Source organism: Rattus norvegicus, chromosome 9 (assembly GCF_021556685.1).
Source record: "Rattus norvegicus strain SHRSP/BbbUtx chromosome 9, alternate assembly SHRSP_T2T, whole genome shotgun sequence".
In the NCBI taxonomy this organism is placed as follows: Eukaryota; Metazoa; Chordata; class Mammalia; order Rodentia; family Muridae; genus Rattus; species Rattus norvegicus.
Window position 1 is genome coordinate 78903653 of NC_141542.1, and position 22416 is coordinate 78926068.

The following is a 22416-nucleotide window of genomic DNA, read 5'->3' on the forward strand; positions in this document are numbered from 1 at the left end:
AGTTTTCCATGATTTTTTTTCCTTCTCAATGCAGTAGTTTCCTGGTGTTTAGACCTGTGGTTTTGTTTATAGTTGCAAATGGTTTAAGTTTCATTGTAAAATGTAGATTAAGTTTCATAGTTCAGAAAGGAATTATTGGGGCTGGGGATTTAGCTCAGTGGTAGAGCGCTTGCCTAGCAAGCACAAGGCCCTGGGTTCGGTCCCCAGCTCCGAGAGAAAAAAAAACAAAAAAAAAAATTAAAAAAAAAGAAAGGAATTATTGAGAAACGATTTCTCCTTTTTGCTTAGAGCATGACAGTGGTTCTCAGAGAATGTTGGACCCCAGTTTTGTTTCATACCAAGCATCAGAAAGCCTTTTGTAAGCCCAGCCCACATCCACTTGCTTTAAGTATGTTCGCAGCAATCTACAAGTGGCTCCCAGATAAAGCGAATACATTGTTAATTACCCAGAGCCTTAATGTGTCCTATAATTGCCACTTGGCTAACCAACATTTGATACTTGTCTTAGGTAGGATTTGTTAAGAGCTAAAGAAGCAAGATCTTGATAGATGTGGAACAAACCAAATAAATACAGTATTTTATGTTCTTTTAATTTGGAACCAAGTGGATTTGGATGAAGTGTTTATTTAGTTTGCTGGCTGTTTCGAGATGCTCTGGGGTATTGATTCCTTTTATTACTAGCAGCCATTTAACTTGACCTCTTCTAGATCCAGTATTTTAAAAGCCATAAATTTTAACTTTACTTATGAGCAACGGCTGAAACGCTGTGAAAGCCTTTTTATTAGTTGAGCTCCACCAGTCTCGACGCTCTTCTGTCACCGCCGGCAACAATATTTAGGGCTTCTTAAATTAGAGTAGCTGCTGGCCTACTGCAGAGGGAAGAAGGAATGGGCAAAGCGAAACTATAAACAATTTGGAAGGTGTAGGGATCCAGGATGGCATCAACAGACAAAAGCGATGCACCCAAGGAGAGAACGAATCAGGTTGCTTATGTGGGAAAAGCATTTACTTAGGCTCATGGATATGGAATACTGTTTGTGAATGGGAATCAGAATACCACGTGACCAAAGAGCCAGGTGGACCATGAGACCAACTCCAGGAACTTTTACACGTTCTCTGCCTAAGGTCCCAGGCACTGTTTATCTCTGAAAGGAAAGTAAACAAATCTATGTTCCCCCTGGGCTACTGCAGAAAAATACGTACTGTATGTTATAGGTAACTAGTGCAATAGCTAAGACAGACTCCAGTATACCATGCTTCTCTCTTTGAAGATGTCCTCACCGGTCCTCTGCAGACAGGTAACTATTTTGACAAGAAAATCAAAATTGTTTTCATTTTTAAAATAACTCAGTAATGAACTACCGGGCCACATGTTATGTACTTGAAAGGGCCTATTTTTCTGTGAAATAAAGAGGGAAAGGAAAGGTCCATACACGGCCACTCTTGAAATGCATATGAGTATGTGAGAGTGTTTGTCATGGGGTTAAGAACAAATGAAATTAATTCTCCTTGCAAAGCTCAGACTTTAACCCACATACCCCAGTAGCTTCAGTGCACCGGCACACCAGGGCACCGTGGAGAAAATTCCCCATCCATCTTCTAATCATCAAAGATGTTTGTTTAAACAAATTTTCTTCTTTTGACCCCTAGACCTCTTTTTATTTGATCATGCAGCAAAACTCTAATGTGGAATTAGTGAAGCTATACAAGCAAAGAATTAACATTTGAGCACAAGAGAGAGAAAAAAGAAAAACAGCTAAGAGAGAAATGGAAAAACTAACATTGAAATAATTTATGTAAAAAATATGTGAGATAAAGAAATGCTGAATGAGGAGACACCCTCCTCCCACCCATTCAAGCTTCATTTTCCACTTCTCTGTAATGATTATAACCAAATTGTAACTACTAGACTTGGCTTTTCTTTTTACTTCACCTTCTACATCTCCCCGTTTTCATTCCTTATGGTAAATTTTAAAGTATCCTAGTGACCTAGTAATGCAGATAACAAAACAAAACATTGGTGTTTGTTTGTTTTGTTTTGTTTTGTTGTTTGGCTGTTAAACTATTTTCCCAACTCACCCAACTCATGTTTCTTAATTCGAAGCAAGGAGGGACTTCCTTAATGATTGACTACAGCGAAGGTTGAAACAGCATCAGCATCTGACCTTTTCTCTGTGACAAAAAAAAAAAATTGTTGCATCCGTTGAAGTAACTATCATCAAGAAACAAACTACAGCATATGTTTGTGAGGATGTGGGGCTCAGGGCAAAGGAATCCTTCTTCCTGACTGGTGAGATTAAATTAATCCAATCATGATAGAAAGCACTGTGTATGAAGGTTTGTTAAAACATTAAAGCTACAGCCTGTGATCTAGCTTTACCAACTTGGAGTGTGTTCCCCACAGCATCAAAATCAGCTCACAAGAGCTCTCGCGGACCTGCGTTTAGCACAGTTCTGTTCCCAGTAGCCAAGCCGTGGGACAGGTTAGGTGACCATCATAGATGCGTGGAGACAGAAGTGTGGTGTGTGTCTACGATATAATTTATTTGGGCGTAAAGAAGGATGAAATGTTAAAAGGAAATGGATGGGCTGGAGGTCATTGTGGTAAGCAAGACAGCACAGACTCATGAAGGTGACTATCCTGCATTTTTCTCAAAAGGAAAATCCTCTTAAAATCCTTTTAAAAGAAGGAAGGCCATGGAAGTTGAGGAGGATGGTTAGGAATGAAGAAGTGACAAAGAGAATAAAGGGTGTCAGAGAGTAATAAAAGGGATGACTATCATTAAAATATGGCTATCATAAAATATATTATATATGTATAAAACTCTCACAGTGAAGCCTGTTACTTTGTCCAATTAATATAATCTAACATTTTTTAAAAAGCTACCTGAACTCACTTAGGTATATGTCTCACATTGCTAAAATCATTTTTTTTTCTTCATACAAAATCCAAAGGCCTCACATTCTGAGAGCACTTAAAATGCCATGGCCAGAGACTTGTGCCTAGCATCAAACCAGGAATTCTTTTTTTTTTTTCCTTATCTTTGCTTTGTAGGTTTTATTATTGTAGTTTCTAAGTTTATTTTATGACTTATTTCTTTATACCCTAGTTTTTATTAGATAATCCAAGTATCAGATGATTTGTTGTTTTGTTTTGTTTTTATCTTTATTAACTTGAGAATTTCTTATTTACATTTCAATTGTTATTCCCTTTCCTGGTTTCCAGGCCAACATCCCCCAACCCCTTCCCCTCCCCTTCTATATGGGTGTTCCCCTCCCCATTCTCCCCCCATTGCCGCCCTCTCCCCAACAATCACGTTCACTGGGGGTTCAGTCTTAGCAGGACCAAGGGCTTCCCCTTCCACTAGTGCTCTTACTAGGATATTCATTGCTACCTATGAGGTCAGAGTCCAGGGTCAGTCCATGTATAGTCTTTGGGTAGTGGCTTAGTCCCTGGAAGCTCTGGTTGGTTGGCATTGTTGTTCATAAGGGGTCTCGAGCCCCTTCAAGCTCTTCCAGTCCTTTCTCTGATTCCTTCAACGGGGGTCCCATTCTCAGTTCAGTGGTTTGCTGCTGGCATTCGCCTATGTATTTGCTCAAACCAGGAATACTTATTAATTTAGTTCTTGTTAACTAACTAAACAGCAGTAAAGGGTTTATACTGTTCTCTTTCCCACAGCCTGACCAAAATAAAAATAACCTTGGACTTTTTTTTTAACCCAAATTGCTGTCTAGTAGATATTCTATACTGTGCCTTTTAAAATAAGCACTCATCTGACTTTAAAGGATGTTAATTGTGGTGAGTTATACATAACATACATTCTAATGTATATTTTTACTTATTTACTTATTTACCTATTTATTTATTTTTACATTCCAGATTTTATTTCCCTCCTGGTCCACCCTCCAACTGTTCCACATCCCAAACCTCCTCCCCGCCTACCCTGTCTCCAAGAGGATGTCCCCACCCCACCCACCTCACTAGACTTCTAAACTCCCTGGGGCCTCCAGTCTCTTGAGGGTTATAGGTACATCTTCTGTGACTGAACCCAGACCTGGGAGTCCTCTGCTGTATATGGGTTAGGGCCCTTATCTCAGCTGGTATATGCTGCCTGTTTGGTGATCCAGTGTCTGAGAGATTTCAGGGCTCCAGGTTACTTGAGCAGCTTCTGTCCATTGGTTGGGTGTAAATATCTGCATCTGACTCTTTCAGCTGCTTGCTGGGTTTTTTGGAGGGTCATGATAGGTCCCTTTTTGTGAGCACCCCATAGCTTCAATAATAGTGTCAGGTCTTGGGCCCTCCCCTTGAGCTGGACTCCACTTTGGGCCTTCTTTTCCTCAGGCTCTTCACCATTTCCTTCCCTGCAGTTCTTTCAGACAGGAAGAATTATGAACCAGAGTTTTGGCTGTGGGATAGCAACCCCATCCCTCACTTGATGCCCTGTCTTGCTATAGGAGGTGGGCCCAACAAGTTCCCTCTCCCCATTGTAGGGTATTTCATCTATGCCCCCCTCTTTGAGTCCTGAGAGTCTCTCACCTCCCAGGTCTCTGGTACATTCTGGAGGGTCCTCACAACCTCCTTCTTCCCTAGTTGCCTGTTTTCATTCTTTCTGCTGGCCCTCAGGGCTGCAGTCCTACCCCTCCCCAATACAAGATCATGTTCCCCTCTCCCCACACCCCAATCTCCTTTTCCGTCCCAGATCCCTCCCTTCCTCCCCCATTGTGATTGCTTTCTTCTCCTTCCCAAGTGGGACTGAGGCATCCTCACTTGGGTCCTTACTTGTTGACCTTTTCGAGTTCTGTGGACTGTACCTTGGGTATTCTGGACTTATTTTTTTGTTTTGTTTTGGGGTGGATTTTTTTGTTGTTTTTTTTTTGTTTTTGGTTTTGTTTTGTTTTGTTTTGGGGCTAATTAATATCCACTTATTAGTGAGAACATACCATGCAAGTCTTTTTGGGTCTGAGTTACCTCACTCAGGATGATATTTTCTAGTTCCATTCATTTGCCTGTAAAACTCAGGATGTCTTCATTCTCAATAGCTGAGTAGTACTCCATTGTGTAAATGAACCACATTTTCTGTATCCATTCCTCTGTCGTGGGACATCTCAGTTGTTTCTAGCTTCTGGCTAACACAAATAAGGCCACTATAAACATAGTGAAACACATACCCCTGCGGCATGGTGGGGCATCTTTTGGGTATATTCCCAAGAGTGGTATTGCTGGGTCTTTAGGTAGATCTGTTTCCAATTTTCTGAGGAACCTCCAAATTGATTACCAGAGTGGTTGTACCAGTTTGCAATCCCACCAGCAATGAAGAAATGTTCCTCTTTCTTCAATGCTGGCCAACATGTGTTGTACCTGAGGTTTTGATCGTAGCCATTCTGATTGGTGAAAGGTGGAATCTCAGGGTCATTTTGATTCGCACTTCTCTGATCACTAAGGATTTGGGGGTTTTTTTAGTTTTTTTTTTTCCAGAGCTGGGGATCGAACCCAGGGCCTTGCGCCTGCTAGGCAAGCGCTCTACCGCTGAGCTAAATCCCCAACCCCAGATCACTAAGGATTTTGAACATTGCTTTAGATGCTTCTCAGCCACTGAAGATTCCTCTGTTGTGAATTCTCCGTTTAGTTCTGTATCCCATTTTTTGATTGGGTTTGGTTTTTTGGTGGTTAGCTTCTTGGGTTCTTTGTATATTTTGGATATTAGCCTTCTATTGGATGTGGGGTTAGTGAAGTTTTGTTTCCCAATCTGTAGGTTGCCAATTTATCCTATTGACTGTGTCCTTTGCCTTACAGAAGCTTTCCAGTTTCACGAGGTCCCATTTATCAATTCTTGATCTTCGAGCATGGGCCATTGGAGTTCTCTTTTGGAAATTTCCTCCTGTGCCTATCAGTTCGAGGCTCTTCCCCCACTTTCTCTTCTATTAGATTGAGTGTATCTGGTTTTATGTTGAGGTCCTTGATCCCCTTGGACTTGAACTTTGTGCAAGGTGACAAATATGGGTCTATTTTCATTTTTCTACATACAAACAGCCAGTTAGACCACCACCATTTATTGAAGATGCTTTCTTTTTTCCATATATATTTTTGGCTTCTTTGTCAAAGATCACATGTGCATAAGTGTGTGTATTTATTTCTGGGTCTTCATTCCTATTCCATTGATCAATCTGTCTGTCCCTGTTTCAATACCATGCAGTTTTTAAATCACTATTGTTCTGTAGTAGAGCTTGAGGTCAGGAATAGTGATTTCCCCCAGTCGTTCTTTAATGGTTAAAAATTGTTTTCACGATTCTGGGTTTTTTGTCTTTCCTGATGAATTTGAGAATTGCTCTTTTCATGTCTTTGAAGAATTGTGTTGGGATTCTGATGGGGAATGCACTACTGTTGTATTTTTAAATGTTCAGCAGTGTCATTTGCATTGGACTGTGGAGCCTCCAACTTCAAACTTAACCAGATAGGAGGATAATTCCCTCTTCCCAGCAGGAACCCTGTCCTCCCTATCCTTAGCAGCTGCTCGCACACGATGATCTTCATGGAGTGTGCCCTCTGCACCCACAAGAGGGAAAGCAGTCCTTACCTTGGGGAAGTTTCTCAGATTTCTAGAAAAACTTTCTGTAAGGTTGGGCTGTCATGGTGTGAATTAAAAGGTTATGTCAGAGGTTAAGCTATGCAATTAAATCAAGAAAGCAGAGTATTCTAGTAGCTGACATTAACTTTTGAAAAGAGACAGGATTAGCTGTAGTTAGTCACATACAAACTGCACAAAATGAACAAAAGGGGAAAAGGTATTTCACCAGCTACCTCCCTTGAAAGAAAATCGTTCCATCCCAGTCCTCTAATTTCTCAGCCTAATTCCTTACTTCATTGGGATCGTTATCCCTGCCAGACATGAACTCAGCAACCGATGCATTGTGATGGGTTGTTTTTGTTTTTCGGCTTTAAAAAATATTCCCTCCATCCCTAAATAATTATCTGCAAATTAACCTTTTCTCTTACCAGAATATTGTGGGAATAGAATACAGAACATACAAATTCGTAAGCAAGACTCTTCAGGCAGGAGATAAATTCTTTGGGGCCACGAGGGAACCATTTATTAAATGGCTGCAGCAGTCCATAAATGGGCCCCTTTTGACCTGAAAGAGTTAATGCTCTATTGAAAGTGTCTGAATTGTCCCTAGTTTTACTCCCTTGGAAGGCTCTGACCCATTAATGGCAGTAATAATAATAATAGAAAACAATCCTGTTCTGCCTCCATTACTCTGCGACCGTTAATGGTATCCTAATGTTTTCTATTCTTTAAGTGTAACTGAAAACTGACATTCGGCCCAGCTAAAATTTCCAATGTAGTATGTTTTTTCATTATCATTTTTACACACCATGCAAGATGCTGAGTAAGGAATAAGGCAGAAGCTTATAATTGGTCTTTTAAATCATCATAAACATTTATTTTTCCCCCCATGGCTATTTCCAGTGCCAATAACTCAGCTATTCTATGATGGAGGAAACTATTTAATGATGCATCACAAGCCCCTTCTAAAGTTCTTATCCAGAACAAGGCAGAGGCCACAAAAACATGGCCTATTGTCTGTTCAGAGGTTGATTTTAAAATAACAAAAATAGCTGCTCTTTTTGATAGTATCAGCCACCAGCCAAGTGTTCCTGGGTATGCATGTGTTTGTGTGTGTGTGTGTGTGTGTGTGTGTGTATGCGTGTGTGTATGCGTGTGTGTATGCGTGTGTGTGTGAGTATGTACATGTATGTTTTTTAGAAAGCTTTGTATGTTTTCTTTATAATTTCTGCCAATAATTAGAAAGTAAAACACAGCTTTGCTGTGTTTGAAACAGAAATGGGGTTCCTGTATTGGAAAACTGTATCTATAAAAAAGGGGGAAATGTCAGTGCCCACTCTGAGAGGCTGTTGAGAGGGTGTACAGTCTTCAAGATTCAAAGTAAAGATTAGTCATTGTCTTTGCTGAAGAGCTAAAACAAAGACCAGTTTGGAGTCCTGGTATAGTATTTGTTCAGTATTAGGTGACTCCCAAATGAAATATTGTATTCTTCCAAAGCCTGTGCCTGACTCATTGTCCTCAGGAAGAGACAGGTGTGTCCACATCACTGTGTTTGATCCCATGGCCATGGACTTTAATCTATATTGTCAATGGAATTCATTCTAACCCAGCTCTCCTGGAAACTAATGTCCCTTCTAGTTTCTTTCCCTTCCTCTCCATCAACCTCATCTCTGCATCTCATCTCAACCCTAGATCTTTCTTCTCACTACCAAGTATACGATTCAGTGGTCAAGGTAGTATCTTGCTGACCCTACCCATGACAGGCTGTTGCTCTCATACTCTCCTACTCTGTCCCCCAAGTGTCTGTGATGCTGCTTCTGTTTAGAGTTCTTCTCACCCTGTATTTATCTTCTGCTCCTGTACCCATTGACAGCAATGTACAACAGTTGAGAAAGTCCATTTTACAACATTTCTGTATGCATAACACCTCAACTCATCATTAAAAATATCTACAGAATTAGCTTTGCTATTATCTTAGCTATTTACTGAGTTATTTACCCAGGCTGTGCTTCAGTTTTATTAGCTATACAATGATAATAATATTAATGTAATTTGAGGTGATTGATACATGTAAAATCACATAGAATAAACATAACAAAAGTAGCCACTATTATTTTACCAATGTCATCAATATTATTATTTTTTCATTATTCTTCTACATAGACCAATAAACTGCAGCCCTCAGAAGACAAACCACTAAAGTTCTAAGCCTTCCAATCTTAGCTCTACCTTAAAGGTATTCCTGTATCAACCCCTTTGTTGTTAAGCATACTGTACTGATTTAATTCACATTTCCTTATAGTAAATTTATAGGCGATTTCCATCCCTCCTGTCCAGTAGTACTGACATAGCATGAACTCTCCAGACATAGGTGCCTCCTCACTGTACAGCACATGAAAGGCACCCACAAAGAACTAGGGGAAGTCTGTGCCCTCCAGCCTCACCAAGTGACACATGCTGGGTTTACTTTGCAGTCTACAGTCTAAAGCAACGCCTTCAAATCATGATTATAGGACGTTTTATAGATTATAGAAGCCCTTGTCAACAGTAGCAGGAACCCACTATTTCTCTGTGTATTTCATTTCTCTTTGTATTGATAGTGTGTCTACACACACTTCTTGTTACCTAGAGAATGGTCCTTTCTCTTCACAGAGGAATCAGGGTGTAGACTGAACAGATCAATTTAATAAAACCCTTAATGTTGGGAAATTTTTCTCTCACAAACCCAGTCTGAAGTTTAATTTGCCTGTGAGAAGTTAGTGCCAAATGCTCTCTTCTCTGTACTCAGGTGTCCACTGGAAGCAATGTTCCTATTCCACACGTACTAGCAGACCTAAGGAGATAGTTTGCTGATAGAATCGAGTGAATATGGATGACAAGTAGAGAAGAGGGTGCTACATTAAGACCCTTTAAGTCGTAATGGAAGGGACTCGATTGCAAGTAGTTTCTGCTAAGAAACGGACTTGCTGACTAAATGTACTAGAACATCACAGGGCCTCAGTATCAGCTCTTGACATTCTGCTTCCTTTCTTTCTGCTTTATTGTTATGGAAACCTAAGACAGATGGCAGTAGTGACAGCTTCATATTCTTAATAACCCCTGGAAAAGATGACTCTCTCCTGGTCATGGTCGTAGAGATGGACCCGACTCTTACTAACCAGAACTAAGAAGAGGGTAGAGTCCACTGACTAATCACGCCTGGAATGCAGATACACCAGATGAAAGATGAGGAGGTGGGGTACCCCACAGGAAGCGAGGATGCTCATTCCAGGAAGAAGAAGGTTATGCTGGATAGGAAACAACAAAGGATGCCAGCAGCAGAGGGCGGAACTAGGGAGCTGAGGCTAACTGGGCTCTTGCATTACTCTTCCAATTTCTCCAGAAGCTTTGCTGAGACGGAGTGAAACAGTATTTTCCTGGATTCTGACCCTTCCCTGTAATCCAGCAAGGATTTCAGAACAAGAAAGGCTGATCGTAGACTTCCCCAAGAGGGAAGTTATTAATAGAAATGTCACCTTCTTGTAACCTCTCTTCCCGCTGGCAAGGACTCCTTGGGCTGAGTTACAGGGAAACTCCAGCATCTTGTCAGATTTCACAACAACATTAAGTGGAACTTCCTTTTCATATTTGTCACCTCATTTATTTTCTGTGTCCCCATGTTATTAGTTTTACTGCCCATTAATCATTATGTATAACAAAATATAGTTAAAATATGCCTAGGAGGCAGCAGGAACGGGTCTCAACATGACAGTCATAACTAAGCCAGGGTCGGAAAACATCTAATTTGTTCACTTGGGGATGCTCGAACATGAACACCTCTTGCTCCTCACATGGTCCAGGGCATTTCTGCAGACTTCCCCATCTGGCTCAGAGAAGACAGTGTATAAAACTGTTCTTTGGTAAGGTGGTGGAATAGCCAAACCAAAAGCATCCTTAAAGAAGAAATGCAAGTCTGAAGTTCAAGCTGTGGCAAGACAGTTGGCTAAGAATGACTTCCAGTCTATGATACAGCACTCTTCAATTTATCTTATGTGCTTTGTTCATATTTATTGCCTTTGCTCAAATACCAATATTATCAGAGTACTCCTTTGAGAAAAAATAATGGCTTCTGACTGCCTCCTTACCTAGCTCTTATCTTCCTGGTGGATTTGAACTTATTTTGGTTTCTTACTCACTTCCCATATTTGCTGTCCATCCCTCTGTGTGAACTTAGACCCAGGCGTCATGTCTCTACTTTTCTTCATGCATTCTCCGTTTGCAGAGAACCTACCCATCTCTGAAGTTGTGCTTTTATTTAATTATATGTTCAATTCCTCTTCAAAGACAAGAGCAATCCATTCCTGAAGCTTAATCTTGGAATTGACATCATACTGCACTTTCTGACATCCAGATGACCCCAGCATTTAGCACCTACATGAACATCACTGCTCTTTGAATATTGTCCATATATTTATCTATTATCCAGTGACCCAAAAAGTCCATGATCTTGCCCGGTTACTAATTTTGTTGATTGTGTTATAAGTTGGTTTCAGGGGGAGTCACTTCTCTGGTGAAAGAAGATAAGTAAGTCCTTTATTATTCCTAGGCAGCTATTCCCATCAAATAGTGTTAGCTTTTGACTTCTTTAGAAAAACTGTTTAGGCTCTCACTAGGAATGAAAGAAAATAGAAAATAAATTGAAAAGTACTAAGGGATCTTAAATAGAAAAATAAGAGATTTTGATACAGAGCGAAAATTTAAAGGTCCCAATGACCCAGCCTGTATTATATGGATAAGAAAGCAGAAAAACCCCTCGTGTAAAGTTGGTTTTACAGACACCATCACATGAATGTAAAATTGTCTCATTAAAGGAGACATACTGGTGAGAGGTGACATTTGTTGCTTATTTACTGTGCCTCAAATCATGTTCGCAGTTCTATATTATGTAATCTTCCAAATCCTATAATGGCTGAGCTGTAACTAATAAGGGAACTGAGGTACAAGGAGGAAAGCACCACGGCAACACAACTCGTACCTGGTAAGACCTGATGTCAGTGGTTTGATGCTGGAACTGTGTGAGTGACAGCTACTGCTTTAAAGTGTCAATTGCTAGGGAATGTCAAAGAGGGAATAAATTAGGGAGGGTATAACATGTCTCTTACTGCTATTATTACCTAAGAGAAATCCAGGTTTCGTGTTTAAATTTGTGGATCTCATTTCAGGCAAGTGGAACTAGAAAGCAATGTTGTCCTAACATCCAACAAAATAGACTTCACACCAATAGGAAGAGATTTTGAAAGATCTCTCCATGGTGATTAGGGGAACAATCTAGCAAAAGGAAATAACAATCCTAAATATGTATACACCATGTATCACTGCACCCAGTGATACTACAACTCCTGGTTATGAAGAAACAGATTCACCTGAACACAATCATAAAGACTGACTTTGATAATCCACCAATAGGTAGCATATCTGAACAAAATCTAGAGAAAAAGCTGAGTTAAATAAGACTGAAGACAGACTTAACAGATATCTACTGAATATTCCATCCAAACACCACAGAATATGTGTTCTTCTCAGCAGTCCATGCCATTTTCTTTAAAACAGATCATATAGTAGAACATAAAATGGGTCTTAATGAATACAGGAAATTGAAATGATTCCCTGCACTCTATCAAATCACAGTAGAATAAAGTTATAAACTAACAGCAAAACAAAGTAAGTACACAACATATGCAAACTCACGGAGTTTGAAATGCTCACGGTGGAATGATACTTGGGCCTTCAAATAAATCAAGATGGAAATGCTTTAAAACTCCCGCAGTTGAATACAAATGAAAACACAATGTACCAAAACCTCTGGGAAGAAATGAAAGAATCCTAGTAAGAATATTTACTGCTATAAGTTCCTACACTAAAAAAAAGTCAGAGAGATCTCAAGTAAAGAATTAATGATGTACCTTATGGTGTTAAAAAGCAGTACCATGACAAATTTAAAATCAGTTAATGAAAAGAAATAATAAAGATCAAATAGATATTAAAGAAGTGGAATCAAAACAATTGACACAAAAATAATGAAGAGTTGGTTCACTGAAAACAAATATAAACAATAAATCATCAGCTAACATAAAAGAAAATAGACACAAATAAAATTAGAGATGATAATGGAGATGTTATAATAGATACCAATGAAATTCAGAAAATAATTCAGACATAGCTTAAAACATTATATTTCAATATATCCAAATAATTTTCCTAGAAATAGAAAGCAATAATTCTAAAGATCAAATGGAAGCACAAGGATTCTGACTATCCACGGCAAAACGAAGAAAAATGCTTACGGTGTCACCATACCTGAGATCAAGCTATACTAAGGATCCATAGTTCTAAAAACATCATGGTATTCACAGAACTCACAGAAACAAACATCAGGGTCAATGACATAGAGGACCCACATGCATACTCATGAAGGCACAACGACATGATTATTGACAAAGATGCCAAAACTATGTACCGGGGAAATCTTGCTTTAAAAACTGGACATGTTGGGGCTGGGGATTTAGCTCAGTGGTAGAGCGCTTGCCTAGCAAGCGCAAGGCCCTGAGTTCGGTCCCCAGCTCCGGAAAAAAAAAAGAGAGAAAAAAATTGGACATGTACATGTAGAAGAGTGAAATTAATCCTCATCTCTCACTCTATACAAAGATCTGTTCCAAATGGAAAAAAGACCTTAATGTAAAACCTGAAACTCAAAGCAGTTAGAAGAAAATTATTGGAGACATAGACATAGGCAAGGACTTTCTGAAAAGAACTCTGGTAGTTCAGGAAATAAAACTATGCCAACAACTGACAAATGAGATCACATTAAGTCAGAATGCCTCTTACAGTAAAGACTGCAGCTAGGGAGAGGCAGCATGTAGAATGGGAGAAAACCTTTACTAGCTATACATCTAATCAAAGAACATACAGGGACATCAACAACTAAATGTTAAGAAGTCAAATAACCTAATCAGTGCTCTTAGAAAAAAGTAAGAACAGGTACTTCCCAAAAGATGTGGCACAAAGACTAAAAATGTACAAAACATGCCAAGTCTACACAGAAATGCAAATGAAGAGTACAAAAAGATGCCTTTTCTCCCCCAGTCAGAATGGCAATCATTAGAAGCTAACATCAAATGCTGGTGAGGATTCAAGAGAAGGGAACCCTTCTACGTCACTGGTGGAAAGATAAGTTAGTGGGGCCACTATGGAAATAGAGATTTCCTAGAAGACTAAAGATAGATCTGTCCTATGGTGTGGCTTTACCATTGCTAGGCATTCATGTGATGATCGCCAAGTAAGGTTAAGTCAGGATAGCACAGAAGTACCTGCATATCAATGTTTATTGCAGTTCTGTTCACCATAGTTACATACGGAACCACCCTAGATGCTTATCAACAAAAGAGTAAAGAAAGCACGGCATATGTATGTAATCAAACTTCATTCTAGCATAAAGAACATTATATCAGTATGGGAATGTATATGCATGCATCAATGATCATATTAAGTAAATTAAATCAAAATCAGAAAGATAATTATCACTCATTTTCCCTCACTTATAAACCCTAGATTTTACATTCATACGTGAAACATATGTGTATGTTGTATATGATTTGGCAGTAGAAACAAAATTGTCCAGGGAAGCAAAGGGGACTAACTGGAGATTTGAATGGAAAGAAAACAACAGGCACCGGAGTTTTGGGGGAATGGTCAAAGTATATCATATACTTACATGGAATTAACCGTACCAATCGCATTACTATATACTGTGAGTATATGTCCAAACATTGGAGAGCTTCTATTGCTCTTGGATAGCTCCTTGGGGAATTCTGTGCTGTCAGTTTGTGTGTGTTCAGTTTGCTCTGTACCTGGAATTGAACATGGCTCCTTTATAAAGCATCCCAGAAAGTGGGAAGAGCATTAGCTCCAGGGGAGTACAGGTCAAGCCTGCCTCAAGTAGCACTTGAGCAAGCTGGCTGAATCTAGGGGGTCACACGTCTTTGTCTGCACTCTCAGAGGACTTAATGAGAAATTGGAAGATAGCCAAGTGGAGGTTCTGACATTTAGGAACCATAATACAAACACAGCACAAATGCCACTGGAACTCCCCCACGCTTATCACAGGTTAGATTGAAATTCTTGCTGTTTTAAGCAGACAAAAGTTTCTTAAAACTCAGATAAAAGGTGCCTTGTGTTTAAGATTGCTGACATAATACTTGCCATGAATGTGTTATATGAGGAACATAGACAAACGTGTTTAGATTTGCCACAATTTCCAAAGTCATTGATTAACAGCAAACTTACAAGATACAGCGGTTTCAAGGTGCCATTGTCCTGGAATTCCTGCGTCCCTTGGTCATCCTGGCCAAGGTAAACACAGGTTCTTTTCTTCCAATATTAATTACTAATACTAGCTCTCAGGTTACACATTGTATTTCATAAAGTGTGTGTGTGTGTGTGTGTGTGTGTGTGTGTGTGTGTGTGTGTGTTTATGTGTGTGTATAGGTTACTGAGTGACTCCAAAGGGTTAAGGGGCAAAGAGTTAGAAAAAGCCAAAGTTGGGAAGCCAATAGGGATATAAGATTATCCCTGAAGATTATTGCTTATTATTATTATTGTTGTTGTTGTTGTTGTTGTTGTTATTGTTGTTGTTGCTGCTGCTGCTGCTGCTGCTGTTGCTGTCTTATTGCTGATTAGACAATGAATTCCAACTGAGCTGCTGTTGTAAGCCTGGCCCCATGGGTCACTAGTCTGAGAGATAAGTTACAGAGATTAGTTTAGCTATAGAAGTGAATGAACAGGACCAGGTTCTGCTAAAAGAATAGGCAAACAGGTATGGCAGGTCTAGACTGATGTGTACAGGGAAACAGGTATCATGTGAGGGCATGTTGGGAAAACACTCCTCTATGGCCTAGAAAGTGGGCCTTCACCTGATACTAAATGGAACAACTTCTTGTCCTTAAACTTCCAGGCTACAGAGCAGTGGGAAATTTCCATTATTCATAAGCCACCTAGTCTTCTTGTTTGTCATTATTATAGAAGCCCATACTGGCTACCAAATGTGTAAAATATGTGAATCTTGATGCACAAGACTTGTGCTTAGGTGCTCACAGCCTGAAAGAGAGCAGTTCACACTGGCAGACCCCACCGCTCACTAGCGAACACATTCCTGTGGACAGTTACCCTTCTTTTCTCTTTCCTCCTCACATGAGGAACTAGCAGTCAGATTTGTGTGGAATCAATGGGGCCCGGTGTGGTCTTTCTGTAAGAACTTGGTAAACTGCAGTATACCAGGCACTGCTGGTTCCCAGTGCACTTATTCCGCATTTATCGTAGGCGCACACATCCTGAGCCACAGAGTACAGAATAAACATCGCTGGCCGGCTGGCTTCATTTGGGCTTCACATTTTAGCATTAAATTGATATCTCACTGAAAGAATTCATATCGAGAACTCAGGATTCATGCTGGCACAAAACTAAAAGCTCTCACCTTCCACCACTTCTATGGAAAACAATAAACAAGACTCTGAGGAGCTAATTTTTTGATTATATACAATTAAATATAAAAGGCAGAGTAATGTTTTTAAGTATAAGAAATGCTTACCCTTAAAACTGTAGATATCCCGTTGGGGATAGAATACATGCTCCCTCCCAAGGCTCCAGGATCACTGTAGAAGAGGGGGTGAAGAGACTGTACCAGACAAAGACGGTAGATGAATAGCAGGAAACAGTGTCTTCCGAATACAACAGAGCAGCTGCACCTATGACTGCGTTATGGTTAGGACAGCATGTGTAAGACCTGCACAGTCTCAAGCCAGACTAAATCCCAGCATGGAGAGGGGAGGTGGGGATGATGTCTCACCCCTCGCCATGGAGCTATTGGCAATCAAGAGGTGTTGGGAGGAGAGCCAGTTTTCCCTAAGAGGATAGCCCCTGGTAAGTCAGCCATGCCCCAAGAGTAGGCCACACATCCAAGAACATATGTGTATCACAAATAGGAGTGGGGGACACATTAAGTGGGCAGCCAGAGAGTTGATGGATCTGGGATGACTTGGTGCATCAATGAATACTGATACCAAAAACTCCTCCTGAAACCCAGAAAGAACTAATAAAAAAATTAAGCATACAAATAAAAAATTACAGACACCTAGTACATATGTAGCATACGTTTGTGAGGATACCTTTCACAAATCAGTTACATATGGACTTCTAGCTATGATAACTTTTAGAACTGTATTAGAATTCTTTATATTGTGCTCTGGGAGTACAATACAACCCACATAAAGACACAGCACTCTCAACAATACTAAGCACAGGAAAGATGTGCAGCTGAAGCAGCCGCACAAAAGAGTAAAATGAGATAGGGAAAAGTCATCGACGCAGCCTCTGTGCAGAGCCCATCACTGAGATCTACAAGGAGGAGCTGGAAGACAAAGCTGTTCTCCTGGTCGTGATAAAAATACGACTAAAGTGCACATTAAATAGAAATGGTAGAGACGGTTACTGTTACAAAGAGAGAAGGGAAGTGAAGGAATGACGAGTAAAAAGAAAGGCAAGATACAGAGATGAGTAATTACAGGTGGAGTGGGAGATAGGAAATCGTTGAAAGCGACAGAAAAGAGCTGGGGGTTGTGTTAACATGAACAGATGCTGGGTGGGGGCTCAGCGGAAATGCTTTTCCAAATAGAAAATCTCCCAGCACTGAACAAGAAGGACATCAGTGTGTCTTAGCCCGCTTTCCCCTGCCGCGTGTCTGCTCTTCTATTCCTGCAGAAATCATTGACTGTGTACTTCTCTGGGCTGAGGATACACCATCAATGAGGCTAAGAAAAGTGGAGACATTCACAGGTCCAGTTTCAGATATAGAAAGTAGCAGATTGTTTGAACCCCCAATCAGTCCTTTTATTCCCTACGTTAATAATAAAAAAATTTCCTTAAAACAGTAACATTACCCTTCTCAGAGATCAATGCTGGCTCTCTAATTTTATAATATGCTATTTTTGTATGCAATACATGTAAATATATACATAAATACATACATAATACATACTTACAAATGTGCGTATGTTTAAAATTCAGGAAAGCTTACAGAAGGAAAATGAAAACATTAAAACAATCCAGTATATTGAAGAAGAGGTGGTTATATTCTGTATTCACTTATCAGGTACAGTTTTACATAGACAGAGACACAGACACATTAGATTGGACAGACAGACAGGTAGACAAGTAGACAGACAGACAGATAAATAAGTATTTAATAAATTGGCTCCTTTTGGTTGAATCATAGTTTACATGTCTGATCTGCAAATAGAAAAAATTATGATGTTTAATAAATATAATGAGTTAGCTATTCATTAGATTTGCTAGATATAATTTGAGTAAAAAGAACTAACAAACAACAAAACAAAACAAAATCACACTATGGCCTAAGACCTTGACTCAATATAAAAGAAGGAATTTTGGGGAAAAGTATTTCAAGTATATAGCAACCCTTTGCAAACATTATAAGACACTTGGAGGGCCATGTGAATCCTCTGAATCCTCATAATCAAAGGGGTATTTGTTCACATAATCTTCCCATATTTTCTCTGGATATTTTCACTTTAAAACAGACAATATTTGAGACAGGGTAGAGGAGATTATGCAAATGTATGAATCATAATGAGAAGTTTACTATTGAACATTTGGTTATGAGTTTCAAGAAATGATAAAAGACTTCAGGATTTATGCAACTAAGAAGAAATAACCTGCTCCCACAGAATTGGAAATTGCCAGTAAGAGATCTGAGCCCCGCGCGGCAGCAGAGCATATAAACCGAGATTGCATGATGCCCCATGGTAATGAATAGGGAGCAGGGCATTGTGATTAGCTTGGAATGATGATCAATATTTGGAATACTGAGATAGGCAAGAAGGTAATTAGGCCCATTATGGACACAGTTAGCACAGATAACATAATTTGGGAAATTATACATTTGAAGATTATTGAGGATTTTTTTCAAGGCTAATGGGTCTTCAATGGTATCTATTAAAGCACATAAGATGTTTTGCCTCTAGGGAACCCACTTTAAAAAAAATCAAATACACAAAAATTTCAGTAAATGTAGTCTAAAACTAAAAGATAAAGTAAAATATATTGGGAAGTAAGTGGTTGTGATTTCCTACTTGGAATTTATAATAATTTTTCATTTGAAGAGTTTTAAGGCTATTAATTTCACATCACCACTCCCCATGAAACTAGGAAAGTGTTTCTCAATGTTTGCCCAAGTTCATTGCTCATGATAATACAAGGCCAAATTGGTAATGTTTGGCTTCCTCCAACTTCATGTTGAGACTCCTGAAAAACATTGTAATTTTGATCCTGTCCCTAATATACTACAGGACACAACCCCTTTATTTTAGGAAGGGCTCGAACTTTATTCTCACTAAGTACCTTCAGGGTCCTTGATAGTTTTAGAATCTTCAAATCACAGACTCTCCCAGCCTTTCCTTCCATCCCAGCTCCATCGTTTTGGTTCATCCCTAATACCTAGAAAGACTGCCTAGCAGAGTCTCCCAGTGAGCACGAGGCTAGGACTCCGGTAGGTGACTATCACTATCCATCCAGTCCTCCATTACAGTCACTCCATTCTCCCCCTTAGTCCTGACAGCAGCCCTCTTACAGGATCCCATCTTCCTACCTCAACCCTTTCACTGGAGACTGTAGCTCTTCACAGAGACACGCAGTCCCCCTAACTCCTTCGTCTCTGTCTCTCCAGATTCTTCTGTGTCTTACGTCAGCCTACTTGCAGAAGCCCATCTTCCCACCACACCCCCAACTCTGTGGAGACCCTGCCTCTTGGTGGAGAGGATCCACCTCTTTGCCATGGGCCCTCTGCAGATGTCCTTCCAACCCATCTCTATTCATCTCTGCCATCCACTGACCTGCCGAAAACTCTCTACTAGGGAAGCCATACTCACCTCACCTTTGTAAGATCTAGAGAAGCAACAAAGACAAGTACCAAATTAGTATATGTTTTATTGGTTTTGTGTATGTATGTACACACATGTGTAAGTCATCCATATTTTATACATATAAGTATATAAGCATTAATATAATGTTAATTGTTTCATTCTCACCAAGAGGGAAAAGCAACTTACCATGTATCTAAAAGTGAATACCTTCTCAAATAATTTCTTATTTTTAATAAAAATGCATTAGGAGCAGTTTCATCAATAATGGAAGACCCAATTACTGGTCTTCTGGATTAGGCATTCTTTTATTGTGTGATTTTAATGCTTGAGTGGGAAGTTTAAACATTGCCAATGAAATCTCAGACTAATTAAACGATTATAGCCTAAGGGGCAGGGCAAGCAAGACTCTACTATTAATCTTACTAACAATGTCTACTCTGAGATGTACCGATGAACATATAGACCTATTTCAAAAGATGAAGTAGAAGGAGTTGTTTATTAAAAGATGAGCTTTGAGCTGACCACATGACTCAGTGGGTAAGAGGTTGGCCGTACCTGCACGCTCACATGCATACACCATGCATATAAAATGTCTGTTTTTCTTATGACTTTTAAAAGTAAATGGAAATGCCTTATGTGTTCTTTTTCTTCCTCTTGTGGTTACATTTAAGAATGCATTGGTGCCGTGAACCAACTCAGTTGCACTAGGCTAAAATTAATTTGAGATATATAGAGAGAGCACGGGGTTAACAATAGCTTAATTACCATAAATACTTAATGGTGATGAATCACGTGCCAAAGAGTGTTCCGAAAGTGCCTTATCCTCATCTGATGGGTGAGGAAACCGAGACACAGAGAGATGCAGGGCCGCAGGTTGTGTATGGATCTCGAGTCTTCTACAGCCTTCCTCTTAATGTTCATCTCTCTGGATAGTTCTAGCTGCTGTCCAGATCACCTGCCTTTCAGAAGCCAGTGACCAGTTTCAACTACCAGGCAGGTGCAGGAATCAGAAACCAAGGACTGAATCCCAGTAGTCCCCTAGGAAGGTACTCAAGCTCATACTGTGTATTGGCATGGGTGTTTTAAGAATTTGTTTGGAAATGGTAACCCTCCACCTAGTCAGTCAAACTTTGACCTTACAACACTGGATAAAGAGGGTATCCACATGTTCCTCCAGCTCTACCCTAAGAATGAACTGAGTGTTTCTCTAGGCCGAGTGTGATTGTTTGTACATGCTCAGCCCAGGGAGTGGCACTATTAAAAGGTATGGACCAGTTGGAGTAGGTGTGTCTCTGTGGGTGTGGGTTTTAACACCCTCATCCTAGCGGCCTGGAAGCCAGTCTTCTGCTAGCAGCCTACAGCTAAAGATATAGAACTCTCAGCTCCTCCTGCACCATGCCTGCCTGGATGCTGCCATGTTCCCACCCTGAAGGTAATGGACTGAACCTCTGAACCTGTAAGCCAGCCCCAATTAAATGTTGTCCTCATAAGTGTTGCCTTGGTCGTGGTGTCTGTTCACAGCAGTAAAACCCTCACTAAGACACTGAGGATGCACCATCAGCAAGGCCAAGAAAGGTTAGGTGGCATTCACAGGTCCAGTTTCCTTGCTAGGAAAGTTTGGCAGTTAGATTAGATTATTTGACCCCCAAATGAGTATTTTAACCCTCCTATACACTTCATAATAAAGAAATTCCAAGTAATTGTATGCCCCTAATTGCTGCGTGTGCATGGTACTTGAGGACTGCTGCTGACTTCCTGCACACAGGTGGTTAGAGGACCAGAAACTGATGTCTGGAGGCAGTTCGAGCTCTACGTCACCTCTTTATTGGAAAAGTGACAGCACAACTTCTTCACATATTTTTTCATTTCTATTACATATATATGATTGGTTAAGTTTGTTATTTCAATATGATATATAATACATGTTATACATGTTCATCTATGTATACTTATACATGTATTTAATATAATATATAACTTATAATTGATAAATAATATATTCTGATTACTCTCCCTTACCCTCTTCTATATTGCCCTATCCTTATCAACTTCCCCTCATACCCTCCCATTTCCTACCCCAATTCATGACGCTTAGATGTTTTGTGGCCTGTTTAGATTACCCAAGGCTCTCACTGTGCCAGAACTGTCTACCAGAGTCTAATCGGGTTGTTGCTGGGTACAGAACAGAAGGGCTGTGCTTCCCCCTTTACTGCTCTGTCAGGAAAGAATAGCTTATCAGTAAGAGGTAAAGCCCCTGCCCCATCCTTGTGCACATCCATAGCTGCTATGAGGTCATGAGTACAATGGCTGCCTTGCCCAGAAGATGCCACAAGTTCACAGCCCTCTCTCCTAACTGTCATGCTACCCCACCCTGCTGCTCACTGGGCCTTACTCGGTATAATGTCTTGCATACTCTTACACACCCATCCATCCTGATGGCTATATCTGGTTTTGGCTTGAGGTTGTTTTGGTTCTGTATTTTCCCAGAAGAAGGAAAGTGAATGTGTCCAAGAATATTTTATTGTAACACCCAAGGATTATTTTTATTAAGTGAGATCTTTCTTTTAACATTCTTCATAATTGTATCGTTTCTCTCAGGATACCCATATGTGTCAAGTTCATGTTTGTGAGGGGACAGAAAGTTTATTAAAACATAGAGACCATGGCCACCTGGTCTGAAAAATGAAAACTTTGCTTTAAAGGTTGCCATTTGCAACTAGCCCAAGCTGGCCAGGAAATCACCAAACACTCAAGTACAAATTACTTCTGTGACTACTCAGAATGAGACGTACAAGTGTTCAAATCTGGACAAGGTCCATGGCATGACGAATGACACCTGGTATCCATAGATCACTTGCCCAGACAATGCCTTATAATTG

The 22416-nt window shown here is 40.0% G+C and overlaps 1 protein-coding gene across 1 annotated transcript in view; it reads left to right on the plus strand.

The window, feature by feature from the left end:
* Pard3b (par-3 family cell polarity regulator beta) overlaps positions 1 to 22416 on the plus strand; it is a 1028371-nt gene that overhangs the window by 702552 nt on the left and 303403 nt on the right.